Source organism: Thermobia domestica, chromosome 8 (genome assembly GCF_964235325.1).
Source record: "Thermobia domestica chromosome 8, izTheDome1.hap1.1, whole genome shotgun sequence".
NCBI classification, from domain to species: Eukaryota; Metazoa; Arthropoda; class Insecta; order Zygentoma; family Lepismatidae; genus Thermobia; species Thermobia domestica.
Genome location: NC_137461.1, coordinates 283,238,814 through 283,253,413, shown reverse-complemented (window position 1 = coordinate 283,253,413; position 14,600 = coordinate 283,238,814). Strand labels below are relative to the sequence as shown.

Here is a 14,600-nt window from a genome sequence, read left to right as displayed (position 1 = left end):
TTCCAGAACTTAGCCAACCACCATATTCCTCTCATTGGTACTTTTGGTTGTTTCGAAAATTCGTCCCTCTTAAGACAAAGGGGAGTACCTAATTTTGTCAACTTTTCCAGGACACAAGTTCAAAGATTTTATCATCATTTATTCTATCGTTTTCTGTTAAAATTTAATTTGATCTCGTAAGTTATGTACCTGAAGTAAAGGAGATCAAACTAAATTTTGAAACAAGGTGATAGAATAAATAAAGAGAAAAGGTTTAAACCTGTCTTCTGGAAGAATTAAGAAAATAAGATACTCCATTTTGTCTCGAGATTGACGAATTATAATAAGTATTTCGAAAGGATACAGATTTGTTACATACCAGAGCGTCACGACAAACTTTTCTTGCAGCGTTTCTAAAATCGTGTTCCAGGGATCTCTATAACGGGTGAACAGTCATCTACTAAATTGTGCCGCTTCACATTGAAGGCAATAGCTGTAGCGTGTGTATAGGGATATAGCAAATATTTGTTTGACAGCCTATTCTAGACATTGAATAGCTATATCGTGTATGCAGTACAAACGACTAGGAAGATTATGAAATCTAAGTAAACATGTAAACGAAGATACTTTCCTAGTTTTAGGTCTCTTTTCATGCTTTGTTTCTTAGTTTGAAGTGAAGAAAATAAACAAACAATGAATACTCAATAAGTATGATATAAAACTTCTTTATTTGAAAATTAAGGTAGATCTCTTAATTTTTTTTAGATACTTAAGAACATTGACCATGTAAACAGGTGATTTCTATTTGTAGAGCATTAGGTTTTCTCGAAAGATGATAGCTAATAAAAATAGTATTCACTTCTAATATTTATTCAATCTTTTACGATAATTGTGCTTACTCTTATGTTTAAACTTGGAAACTACTCTCTATAAATTAACTTTCCATATTGTCTTTAATGTTATGCACAATAATCACACACTGAACTACATCAGTAAGGATATCATTACTACTATCATTACTGAATTTCTTTAATAATAACTGTCAGCAGGACTCACATAACTAATCTGCTAACACATTAAATAATATCATCTTCCTTAAATGAACAAACATTGAGCCAATTTTTTGTAGTGTGAATACATTAAAACGGTTAATGAAAGAACCTCTAATTCCTATGATTTGTTCAACCAATTCTAAACTTCATTTAATTAGTTCTCTGAGAATATAAGTAATGGCCTACTACTTCATAGAAACTCTTAAATTACAGATTTCTCATAATAATATAAAATTACTAATTATTGTTAGTACTAATAATAACAGAAGCTAATTCTGTTTCACATTTATTTCATTTCTATTTGACCACCTGCAAACTTTCTCCCAATCTGAGTAGGATTTCCATATTTTCCTTCACACATATTATATCTTAATATACTCTCTCTCAATGATAATATATTATCATGAGTACTACCTCCTTGAAAGTAACACATCTCAAGTACATATTAATACTACACATTTCATAACACAGGTTAAAGCCCTTCAACGACTGGCCCTCTCAGCATGCAAGTTAATAAACAACATCTTTCTTCACACTTCAGGAGAGACTAGCGCACGTTACTTAACCTATTTTCAGTCTCACAATATGTAACACTTCCTTTCTACTAATATGAAGAAGTAAATTTGGTAAAATTTGCTGCTTCTACATATAAAGATGCAGTTTTAAGGAAATAGACACGGCCCATTTCAGCCTTCGAGATCTTGACACCAAAGCAGGAAAAACACAACCTTATCTTGAAAGATTCCAACAATTATGTGAATCTATAAGTGTACATACTTTTAGACATTGTAGTAGGTGTGTATTGCTTAATGTACGGTACTTTAAACTTATGTAGTCGGATTCAATTTTGGAGCTTTAAACAAAACAAGATACAACAAGAAATTTTTTATAACTATTTAGGAAAAGATAAATTGACTTATCTCTATCTTATTCACAATTTTAAATATCCAAATAACCACAAAGTAGTTTGTAGATAGTTCATTAATATACTGTATGACAAATAGTTAGGGGTAATAAGCGTCTTCTATTAATCAATGTATAATAATATATTAGTAAGTAGGTCAGTATAAGAACCAAATTTCAGTCAGTTAGAATCCATATTTTCTTCTATTTCTTTTTTATGTACCTAGGTAATTGTTGTATCAACACACACAATGACCAATGGTCTAGGAATAAGGATAAAAGGCTAGCCTTCAATATATATAAATTATGTAGAATTACATTTTTACGTTACTTTATGTACAATATCAAAACACTTTCAGTTTTTACTGCCAGGTTTCCTTAATCATATCTGAGCCTTTCTCCGCAGTCATAACGATAGCAGCAACTGGATTCGCACTAGGGACTTGAGGAAATATAGATGCATCCACAACTCTAATGTTAGGAACACCATACACACGAAGCTGGGGATCAACAACAGCTTCAGTGTCATTCGAAGGACCCATTTTGCAGGTGCCTGCTTGATGATTTTCTCCAAATGTATCGTGTCTAATTGCACACTCCCAATACTCGTCGCTACCAAATTCGTAGTTTTGACACCCGAATGTGGGCCAGGCAAAGAGTTGGAAGTTCCACGGTTTCAGAGCATTTGTCTGTGTTAAATTTAGAACAAATTTAACGCCCTCTACTAATACATCTACGTCTCTTTGTACAGACAGATATTTCGGATCTAAGTAAGGTTGTTCAAAAGGATCCGTGCTTTGTAACTTAAGTATACCTTTGCTTTGAGTTCGCACATTGGTAGGTCCAATATTAATAACTCTTGTTCCACATTGTGAGTTTAAGGAACCATCACCACATTCTTCTGCTAGACCCGTATTGGAACAACTTGGAGTATATCCTCCGAAGAAATACTGTAAGTCTGGATAATCTTCTTCAGCATACTTGGACATTGTATATCCGGTAACTTGTGCTAAGCCGGTGGCAGACAAAGGACCTTTATGATTTTGTATGTAATCATTTAAGGATTCTAGTGTAAGAGTTCTGTAATCAGTTTCATTAGTGTTAAATAGGACATAATATGAAACGTGATTATGAAGATTATGACCAACAGAAAGGTTTTGAATTACGTCAATACCTAATTCTTCTAGATGGTCAGTAGGGCCAATTCCAGATAATAACAGTAACTGAGGAGAACTGAGTGCTCCTGCTGCTAAAATTACTTCTTTACGAACATTTACAGTAAACGTTTCTCCATTTCTTGAATATTGAATGCCAGTTGCTCGTTTACTTTCAGGGTCAATTAATATTTTAGTTACCAAAGAGTGCAGAATTACGTTAAGGTTAGACCGATCACGTATTGGTCGCAAGAAAGCACTTGCTGTTGTCACTCGAACTCCATTTCTCGTAGACATTTGTGTAATAGAAAATCCCGTTTGATTCTTTCCATTATAGTCTGTTTCCATGTATCCCAATTCTTCAGCACCTCTGATAATGGCTTCAGCTATTGGAGGGTGATACTGAAATCGTTCAACTGGTAAATATCCACCAAAGCCGTGGTATTCAGTGTCTACCAGTTCAGGATTTCCACTGTCTTCTGATTTTTTAAAGTAAGGTAGAACATCTTCGTAACTCCAACCTTCATTCCCAGCTGCTGCCCATTCGTCGAAGTTCTTTCTATTCCCTCTTGAGTAGATCATTCCATTCAATACACTGGTGCCACCCACTGCTTTACCTCTTACCCAGTTCGTGACTCCTCCCCTACTTAAAAACGCATTTTCTTGTGGTTCAACCCTGTAATTCCAAGTCAATGCACTTTGAAACAACTTGTTCGTAAAAGCAGGCACTTGCGCTGCAGACGGTTCCGGAGGACCAGCTTCTACAAGAAGCACAGTCCAGTTAGAGACCTCAGTTAAGCGATTTGCCACAACAGCACCTGCCACTCCTGCCCCAACTACGACGAAATCATATTCTTCTGCCGGTGTCTCGGTTGTAATTAGCGTATCACAAGCACCTGAAATGCTACATGTTGTAGAAATGAGTGTTTCCACTAAGGTCATGAAGAGTACTGCTCCTGCACCACATGAGTTAGCGACTAGAGGAATATCTTCAAAAGTGCAAGGACAACAAGTAGTTGACATGTTGGTCTATCGTCTTCCGGAACTTCCTGTTTGAGAAAAATAGCTTATATTAATACAGGTTTCAATACTATATAACAAAGTTAAATTAAGTTGTAGTTGGAACATGTCACACATTTTCTGAAAGTTTTATATTAAGTGATATGGTAATTGGTTCATACATTTGAGAAGCTTAAGACACTATATTTCTAACACATTAGTTCGACTAATACAATTCCTTTCTGAAAATACATATGGTAATAAGTGTATGAAATTAATTTTAAATAAATAACTATAAGAGAGTCATTTATAAAATCCTGAGGATAAAAGTAGAGTTAGTGGGGGAAATATTTTTTTTATTGATGGCTCTTGAGTTAAGAGCCTAATTAACTAAAAATAATTGAAAATTTACCAATTTTCTTTTGCTTGTTTTTCATAAGTGAAACAAGATAATGAATTGGAACTTACCACAGCCATAGATAATGTTATTCTACAACAGATTAAGGATTAAGATTTCTGGGCTTTCGGCATCTAAGGTCATCTAGCCCTTCACGATTTGAGGGATGACGTTCCTCGGCGGGCACACAATCGGGAAAGAGAAGGAAGAAAGCGGTCTGGGACCTATAAGTTAGGTACCACCCCGGCATTTGCCTGGTGTGAATGAGGAAAACAAAGGAAAACCTCATTCAGGGTGGCTGGTCTGAAAAAGCGTGTTACACTTTTTCGACCGAGTGACTCGACGGGGAATCGAACCCAGAACCGCTCGCACTGAAGGTATTCTACAACAGAAAATATAAACCTGAAGAATTTTATGTGTTGCTATCCATAGATATTACTGTGCTGCCAGAATAACATTACCCCCAAAATCTAAGTTAAGGCAGCGACTAGAGGAATGAACTCAACTGCATTTGATTTCTTATCATGTTGTCTTGGTCTCCTGTGAATTGCTGTTTAAATTGCATTATTATTTAATTTTAATAACTGTAAGCTAAAACTATTTTGTTTATTACATACTAAATACAACTATTATTTAAAAAGTAGTAAATGACATTATTATTTAATTTTAATAATTGTATGTTAAAATATTTTGTTTATTAGAAACTAAATACAACTATTATTTATAAAGTAGTTCATAGGATTTCAAGACAATATGATACGTAATCAAATGCAGTTGAGTTCGTTCTTCTAGTCGTTGCCTTAACTTATTTTTTGGGGGAAATGTTATTCTGGCGACGCTGTAATTTATATGGATGAGAACACTAAAAAGTCTTCAGATTCATGTTTTCTGTTGTAGAATAACATTATCTATGATTGTGATAAGTTGAATTTCATTATCTCCTTTCACTTATGAAAAACAAGCAAAACAAAAATGGTAAATTTCGTATTATCTTTTAGTAAGTCAGGTTCTTAAGTCATATCAGTAAAAGTAAAACTTTTATCTACGTATACAAACTAAGAGAAGTAAATCTACTTCAAGTTTTTATACACCAGAATTGTGACGTTAGGCTTCTAGTTTCTGTACACAAAGAGAAGATTCCTAGAGAAGTAAGGGAAGTAAGAAGTAGTTTTCTTCCCTTAGTTTGAAGTGATAAAAACTAAATACTTTCTAATGTGATTTCCCTTAAGAGTCAGGCAGTTCAGATATTACGAATAACAGAAAACCATGGACAGTCGAACATGGCATATCTTTATAAGTGTATATTGGGAACTTTAACTGTGAAGTGTGTCTAACATGTTTCACGAACAGGATAATAGAATTGTTGAATAAGAATAAAATGAGTTTATTTTGCATTAGTGTTCGACACAGCCACACATACATCAGGTGTTTATGATCCCAGTCACTTGGTCATGCTGTTTTCGAATGGCCATAGAGAAAGTTTGTTGTAGTATGCTATTTAAATAATAGATTTTTGCTTTTAAAAATGAACGCTAAAATCTCCCCCCTTGAAATGGACTTCTTTATTTAGAAAGAGAAAGAGGCCACCAGACGCTAAATCTGGAGAATAAAGAGGGATTGTTAACAGTAGCAAGTTTCTGAGTGAGAAATCACTGTATGAGGATCGTCTTGTGATTGGATGTGTTCTCATGCAAAAGAGAACAATCACGAAGTTCTCATAATCTCGTATCTTACTCTTTTGAGCAACTGCTGCACAATTTCTTGGTATTCTATACCAGTTACGTTTCACTCTTTGGTATAAAAATTTCGTTTGGTATGTAGAATATTTTTTTATTCAAAAAGTAATGAACACTATTGACAGAGGATTTCTGAGATATAATTTTCTTAATGGTTGACCCTAACCAATTTCCACATCCTACACAATTCGTTTGAGTAATAGTCTGTGTGCTGTGTTCACCGTTTCAACACTTTTTGCATCTAATTTCCTGTCTGTGACACAAATCTTTATCCTACTAATTGTTCAGTGATTAGATCAATGATTTAAATGCCGCTAATATAAGTACAATGCCTTCGCAGACAAATACACTTGGAAGGTTGAAATATCAAAATGATGCAATTCGAGGCTCCAACTACTGAGTTCAACACAGAACAATTGTTGGCACACCATCAGTACCGTTGCAGCGTTGCCAGTTTATTGGTAAAAGTGAGGGGGGAACAAGAGGGAACGTCGTGCCCTCACTTCCAGAAAATATCTGTGCCGTCCCCCACTTTATAAATAATTTAAAATGAGCAAAGATCGGCATGGGGGGCGGCGTGACGTCATGCGTCCCCCCTACCTTTTCAGATCAACTTTACCCCTGTGCCAGTCATATAATATATTAGGCCTAGTAAGTACGCAAATGATGGCACGAAATAATCATACGCACATGAAACCTTTCTCCTAAAGAATAATCGTATTTGGGCTGATCGTTAACTAAAGAGTCATCTTTGAGCCCTTAAGAGCTCTCTTGAAGGTGTTTGAAATTTTTAATTAACAAAATATTCGTGCCATAATATTGAGTAATTGACCAATTTCATATACAGTGGACCATTTATCTTAATAAGCCATCGGGAGCACTGTTGCTCAGTGATAGAGTGCTTACCTCTGGTGCGTGGGATCCTTGGTTCGATCCCCGTCAAGTAAGTTTGTGGCGAACAACATCGTGTCCGTGGGCTTTCTCGGGGTATTCCCGTTTCCTCCCACATTTCATTCCACCAATTCTTCCATCATCATTCGCTTGCTTTAAGCATCGTCTTCTTTAGCCTAATGAACGTAGCATGGGACGTTAAACTAAAAGATTGAAGACCGCTGAAATTTTACAAGGTGGAAACAACGGCAGGGGAGCATTGTTTGAAATACCCTGTGATATCACTAGGGTTAACAGTGTTACCAACCCGTTATAAAGTTATATTTTTAGAAATAGCGCTACGTCAGGTTATTATATACTTATTTTAAACCAACATCTGAAACGAAACCTTACAACACTTGTTATGTAGTGTTGAAAATGAAATGAAATGAAATTTTGAGTTTTACGTCCCACGGTTATGCCGGTTAGGCTAAAGGAGACGGTGATAATGAGTAATGAATGAAATGGTGGAATGAAGAAAGTGGGAGGAAACGGGAGAACCCCGAGAAAACCCACGCACACGGTGTTTGTCCACCACAAAGTTCACTTGGCGGGAGCAGGGTTTGAACCCGAGACTTATGTAGTGTTGCAAACTAAGGAAGCTATAGTATTACAAAATTTGAAATACAGCCAAACTGTGGAGAATTCAACAACAGTAATAACGCATATCAGACGTACCGTATAGTATAAATACAAACAACCTTAATGTCGAATACTGCTGTCATCATACGACATATTTCGAACTATAGAAACAAAGATATAGAAAGTGAAATCCTAACTTTTTTCAAGCGATTTTATTTCGGAAAAGTGTTTAGATAAGTATTAGTTCCAATTACTCATGGTTTACAATGAACATGAATATCATAATGCTGTTTACTGAAATTTGGTAACACAAACCATTCGGAAGATATAAAAAAAAATGTTAAATTTGATATATTGCTTAATTTCACACGTTTGTGGCAAGTTTTAAAAAATGTTTTTTTTATTTATTTTGTTTATATAATTACAGCAACATTTTTTGATACATGTAAATACAAGTTCTAGGAATTACAAAATTTTAACAGTGTTGCAAACTTAAACACTTGTATGATATCTGTAGAAGGTTTAAATATCAATTTGGTGTAAATGATATTGTAATATTTACATCCATTAAAATCCGTGTATGGAATTGGATGAGATACTTATATAAGCAGTTTTCAGAAGGCTTTTGAAAAAGTACATTTTTATTCCTTTAAAACTTTGTTCAAATTCATTCGAAATCAGTCATACCATGTTCGTAGTATTAGACGGCAAAGTACTTTGAATATGTTTTGCTCCGTCCGTTTCAGTTGCGTTATTACTGCCACCAAAATTGGGATATTTTTAATACCGTAGCATTCTTAGTTTACAACAGTGAATAATAAATGTAACATCGTTTTAGTATTCAGATTTGACGTAGTGTAATAAATTGACGTAGTACCATTTGAAAAAAAAAAATACTTTGGGTTGACAACACTCTTAACCTTGTGATATCAGGAAGTATGCCAGAGAATGTCCACTTCCGATGTTTGCATGGTATACAATTCAGCGCTTATTTATTTATTTATTTATTTATTTATTTTATCATTTACCTATAAGAGAGCTGTTGCTTCTTTTGCAATAGATATGACTATAATTGGAATAAATATCAATATTTATTCTCAGAATGAAAAGAGTAAGAGAAAAAATTGTAATACAATCAAACAATAAAGAGAAATGAACCAAGATATATTTGAAGACCTGAATTGCAGAACATCTCAAGTCCACCGGAGTACTTTCGTGATTTTAGAAGAAAGACATGAAGATTATACTTGGCATGCTATTCTGTTTAGCTGAAATTATTATGTATTTTTTTAAAAAAATTGATTTTGATTAACGTATTATGCAAGTGAATAGCCCTTAAAACATAGGTGCTAACGTAAAAAACAAAAAACAAAAAAAAAAAAAAAAAAACGCAAAATACAAAGAAAAAGAGTGGACTTGGGATGTTATGCAATTCAAGTCTTCATCTCTACATTTTGAAAGCCAGATCTTGTGTTTCATTCTGAAGAACAATAAGAGCTTTCGTATGCAATCAACACTTTACTTGAGTAAAGCGGGATTATCTAATACTCAGGGGTTAATATTCACAAATTGAAACAAGATTTCAGATTTTCATGAGACATTCCAAAAAAAGAAATAAAACGAATAATTAAAAAATGTGCTTTCTTCTTTAAGAAAACAAGGAACAAAATAAAAGAAATCTACAAAAAATAAATAAAAATAATTCTTTTCCTAAAAATTAATTAAAATAAACAAACCATGCCTAAAAATTTAAAAAAAATGTTATCAATAAAACTATTTTTAAAAATGTATTTTTTTGTATTAACAAAACAAAACTGATCAAAACTAACTATATTACTTTGAGTTAAAAACCACTGCTCTTCAGTTTAAAATCCACTATCTTTACGAGGAGATATCCAAAAGAAACCGGAATTATTGTGTAAAAGCTATATTTTCAAACTTTTTACAAAGCAACCTTATCCCCTTCAAAATACGCTCCATTATAACAAACACATTTGTCCCACCGATGTTTTACGTGTTGAAACATTGTTTGTAGTCATCTTGAGAAATAGCTGACAGGTCCTCCCTCGTTTTCTTCTTGACCTCTTCAATGTTGTCAAATCGGTGTCCATTCAAGTCTCATTTCATGCGTGCAATATATATATATATATATATATATATATATATATATATATATATATATATATATATATATATATATATATATATATTAATAAAACTTACGTAAGAATTTCCGCACTGTAACACCCCTTTACGATATACCTGTATTTTAACATGACTGAAAAGAACAGCATGAGAAGCTCTCTTATATACAATCAATTCGTAAATTCTCAACTATCATGTAAATCTAGTATTTGTATATAAGAGCGCTATTTATACTCTTGTTTTTAGTCATGAATAAATAGATAAGGATGCCAGATGTATTTTATACATGAGAGCTCCCGACACTTTTCCTTTTTCTCATACATGAATATATAAGGTTGACAGATGTCCGTATTTTATATGTGAAAACGCTCCCAAAACTCTTCTTCTTAGTCATTCATAAATAGATAAGATTGACAGACAGGCTGAATCATTTGAGCAAAACCCGCATCTCGATTTCTCTCACCGTTTCTGATCTACGGAAATCATTATTGAAACCGGAAGTAGTAGTAAATTTCAACCAATTCCGGTTTTGATAGAATGTTATAGAACCTAAGTTTGGGAAGTTGAATCGATTGTAGAAAACTGCATCTCGATACCTCTTACCGATTTTATTCTATGGAAATCAGTTATGAAACCGGAAGAAGTATTAAATTTCAACTACTTCCGGTTGGTAGAGAGTTGTGGATTGTCATAGTATGCTGTCTTGAGACACTGAACCGAAAAGGAAATAAAATGCAATCTTTGAGTTTTACGTCCCACGAATATGCCGGTTAGGCTAAAGGAGACGGTGATTATGAGAAATGAATGAAATGGTGGAATGAAGAAAGTGGGAGGAAACGAATGAACCCCGAGAAAACCCACGTACACGGTGTTTGTCCACCACAAAGTTCACTTGGCGGGGCTGGGATCGAACGCGGGACCCCAAGCACCAGAGGTGAACACTCTACCACTGAGCCACCGCGGCCCGCGAGAGACTGAATCGATTCCAGGAAACCGCTTACCCTATCTATTACCATTTTTATTGAGTGGCGATAAGTATTGAAACCGGAAATGGTTAATTTAAACCATTTTCGTTTCGCATAGAGAGTTAATGAAGAAAAAGGAACCTACTCTTAGGACAAAGAATCAATTGCGAAAACCACATCCTGATATCTCTGACCGTTTTTGCTCTGTGGAAATTAGTATTGAAACCGGAAGTAATAATAAATTTCAATCGCTTCCGGTTTTGGTAGAGTGTTCAGGAGAGTTATGTCTTGAGACGCTGAATCGTTTGAAAAAACTGCTTCTCGCTTTCTCTTACCGTTTTCATTCTATGACAATATGCGTTGATACCGGAAATGACTATTTGAAACACTAAATTTGAAAAGAGAATTAACGGTCTAGATGGAATCTATTCTTGGTATCCTGAATAGATTGCAAAAAAATCATCTCTCTTATCGTTTTTACTGTAATACCAATGTACAGACGGACGGACAAAACCACTCTATAAAACTTTTGAAACTTATGCATAGAAGTCAAAAGAAGGAGGAAATTTTTGAGTTCCTTCTGCGATTTTTTTCCAGAAAATCTCTGAACAATCATAAGGTAGTTATAGAGATGTAACATTTCTACAAAATCATTAATACTGATTGAAATTTTAGTCTCATTACAAGAAGTCTGTGCGGAATAAAAGCAACAACTAATATACTCTGCTGAAAGGCAATAAAAATAGATCATACGACTTCAATTCTTTCATTGTAGGCAACCAAATTTTTAAAACTATTTTGCAGATTGCATATACAATCATGGGCATGTATATTTTAGACGGAATACAGATACACCGTTATCTATGAAGAAGCTAACAGATTGACTTCATTAAGGAACTCGGTCGACATAATTACAATAAGAAAAGTTGCATATCCTTGTATTATGGGCAACCAACATTTCTTTTTTACTGTGCAGGTTGCATAGAAACTAGGGAATGTTGTGGTTTTTAAACGAGATATGGATAGAGACCGTTACCAGGAGGGAGCTGGTAAGGGATTGACTAGGCCGAGATAATCGTTCTAGCTGCCTGTTGCAGAAACATGATTCAAAGATTCGTTTTCGTTCAAGTTATTGTGTGGAGTAACGGACAGATGTAGTACTAGCTTTGTATCTTATAAGTACTACTGCATGATCCGAATAAACTGTTCTAGACGGAACCTCTTAAGTATTTATATAATTATAATAACCCAATAATGAACGGGGTATCAAAATGACAATACAATAGATAATACAAATGAACTTGTTTCGTTGTAAATGAGAAGTGAATGGTCAGGACTTTTAAGGACAAGCCAATCATCGGCCACAATTTTATTACCTATTTATATACAGAACGTTGTGTCATGTGTATATGCCCAACATTCAACCCATATCCTCATGCACAATATATTGATCACTCCGGATTGTTTGAAGTTCAAGACACACCTACGAGCTTCCACTACTCTTTTGCAATCGTATGTGTGCAATGTATGCATTATAGTTCCCAAAGTGAATAGGTTTAGAGAATGATATATTGTAGGCATTCTTACACGGCAATTTACTCTTAAATTGAAAACACTACAAAGAAAATGGATAGACCAGAAGATTCAGTACCTTTAAGATCATAATTAAGGGAAGTAAAAACCAAAACGTTTCAGCTATCGGTTCACTCTCCAAGAGGTGTCGACAACGCAGTGTAAAGATTCCACTTGCGTTTCAGAAAATTACGTCCCCTACAGAATTCCCCTACAGCTTTACAGTAAAATCCACTATACATTCACGGTTACACTTGTCCCAAAGCTCTATGACCTGCACAATGCGAACCAATTCTCCGGAATGTTTTTTAATTGTTGGGGACATTACCTAACTCGGAGCTATCGTTGGGAGAGAAAGACCAACTGTAGACGCCTCTACGAGAGCTATCTCTTCTATACCAAGTAGAAGTTCGTTACTACACTGAATGAAGCTTTGGTTTATCTATCAGATAGTGGTAAAATTCATGGTATAATATATACTGTGGCCCACCAAAAATCCCGTCCAGGGTTCATCCATGACTGCAAAGCAATTCTCGTGAAAGGACTTATAACCGTCATTGGATACAGCTACAACAGGAGATTTGCTTTTCGTCAGGTGCCTAAAAACTGGAAAATCAATTCTGCATGCTATCTGCAACACGTATTGACATCTATTTATACAGAAAGCCTGCCTCGCCTGTATGAAATTGTCATAAATCAGGTTCGTTTATATCAAGGCAGGGCCTCACCACATACATTTCATTCTATGCGTAGATTTCTACAATGAGTGCAGACAAGCACTACCATCAATGCTATTCCATTTTATTACACACCAGTGGTCACTAGATGCCAACCCTATAGGTTTCTATGAGTTTAGTCTCCCGAAGAGAGGACCTTCCACACGTCATACTACCACTCTCAGGGGCCTGTGGAAAGCTTTTAAAGAGCAATGACAGAAAATTGCGAGAGGTTTTCTACAATTGAAGTTGCAGTACAGGGCTATTGTCACGCCGTGGGATTTCTTAAGATTATTTCTAGTTCAAGTTTGGACTCATATACAGACTCAATCTTCAGTCATTTTCAAGTACAGAAATTATACTTTTAAAAAATATCAGTTGTTTCTATCAAAATAATATCTAGCAGATTCTAAAGGTGACCTATTATTCAATGAGTAAATTTACTGCTGTTTTAGTGTTGTTTCTTAAACTTACCCAGACAAAGACCAATCTTCTTGTAATACAAAAGAATTTCACTCACAACAAGACAATTGACATAAGCAAAAGAGAAATCTTTACAGCCAGAATCTTGAATTAAAACGAGTTAAAAAGTGAAGTATTTATATTTTGTAGCCACACACTTTTAATTTTATTTATATCAGTATTGATTGTTATCTTCAAGTGTTTCCTCCATTAGAGCATTATTCTTAAGTTTAGTCATGGCCGACACGAGGCCTAATTAGTTGATAAATGATTTGGAATAAATTTTATCTCGTTTTATCTTTAAGAGAGAACAGATTCTTGAATAGGATTTGGGAATAGGTCTGTAATTGGTATAAAAGTAATATTTACAATGATACAGGTCACTGAGATAAGCGTTATATATAATAACAAGGGTAAACATGGATAAGAACTATCTTATTTCAATACCGCATGTAAATCTCGTGTTTAACACGTTGTTTGATAGCTTTGAATATATGTGTGAAAACGCACGCAGTAGTGAAACATATCAAAACTAAATCTTCAAAATGGTACAAAAATATTATCTTGTTCAAGAAGTATGTTATCTTGGTACTTGTGTGCTGATATTTTCTTCTTTAATATCAAATGATATCAGCGACTGATAAGCAGTTGGCACCACACAAATCATACTTTGTAAGCCATGTTAATGTATCATGAATGGATGATTTTCTTGATGACAACCGAATTTTGTATCAATATGAACCAATAAGCAAGTGTTACAACAGGGGAGGAAAAAACAGAGGAAAGTGCAATTGAAAGGGGAATTCGACAGCGAAAGCCAACAATATTTGATACCTATCTAGAAAAGATAGCGAAAAAGAACCTATGTAATGAAGACAGTATTTTGGTAGGAGCTAGAAGTATTAGGTGTATACGATTTGCAGATAATATGGTGCTTGTTGCAGAATCTGAAGTGAAAATCAATAACATGTTGGAAAATTTGTAGAAGGGCTGTGTAGAATATGGAAT

The 14,600-nt window shown here is 34.5% G+C and overlaps 1 pseudogene across 1 annotated transcript; it reads right to left on the bottom strand.

Annotated features, from left to right (window-relative positions):
- Nucleotides 1-726: 726 nt before the first annotated feature.
- LOC145692027 (glucose dehydrogenase [FAD, quinone] pseudogene) lies at nt 727-13,704 on the bottom strand (annotated as a pseudogene). Its single transcript, XR_014132610.1, has 2 exons — nt 13,605-13,704; nt 727-4,137 (listed from the first exon to the last, which is right to left on the bottom strand). The product of XR_014132610.1 is annotated as a glucose dehydrogenase [FAD, quinone] pseudogene (transcript).
- Between the last annotated feature and the right edge of the window lie 896 nt (nt 13,705-14,600).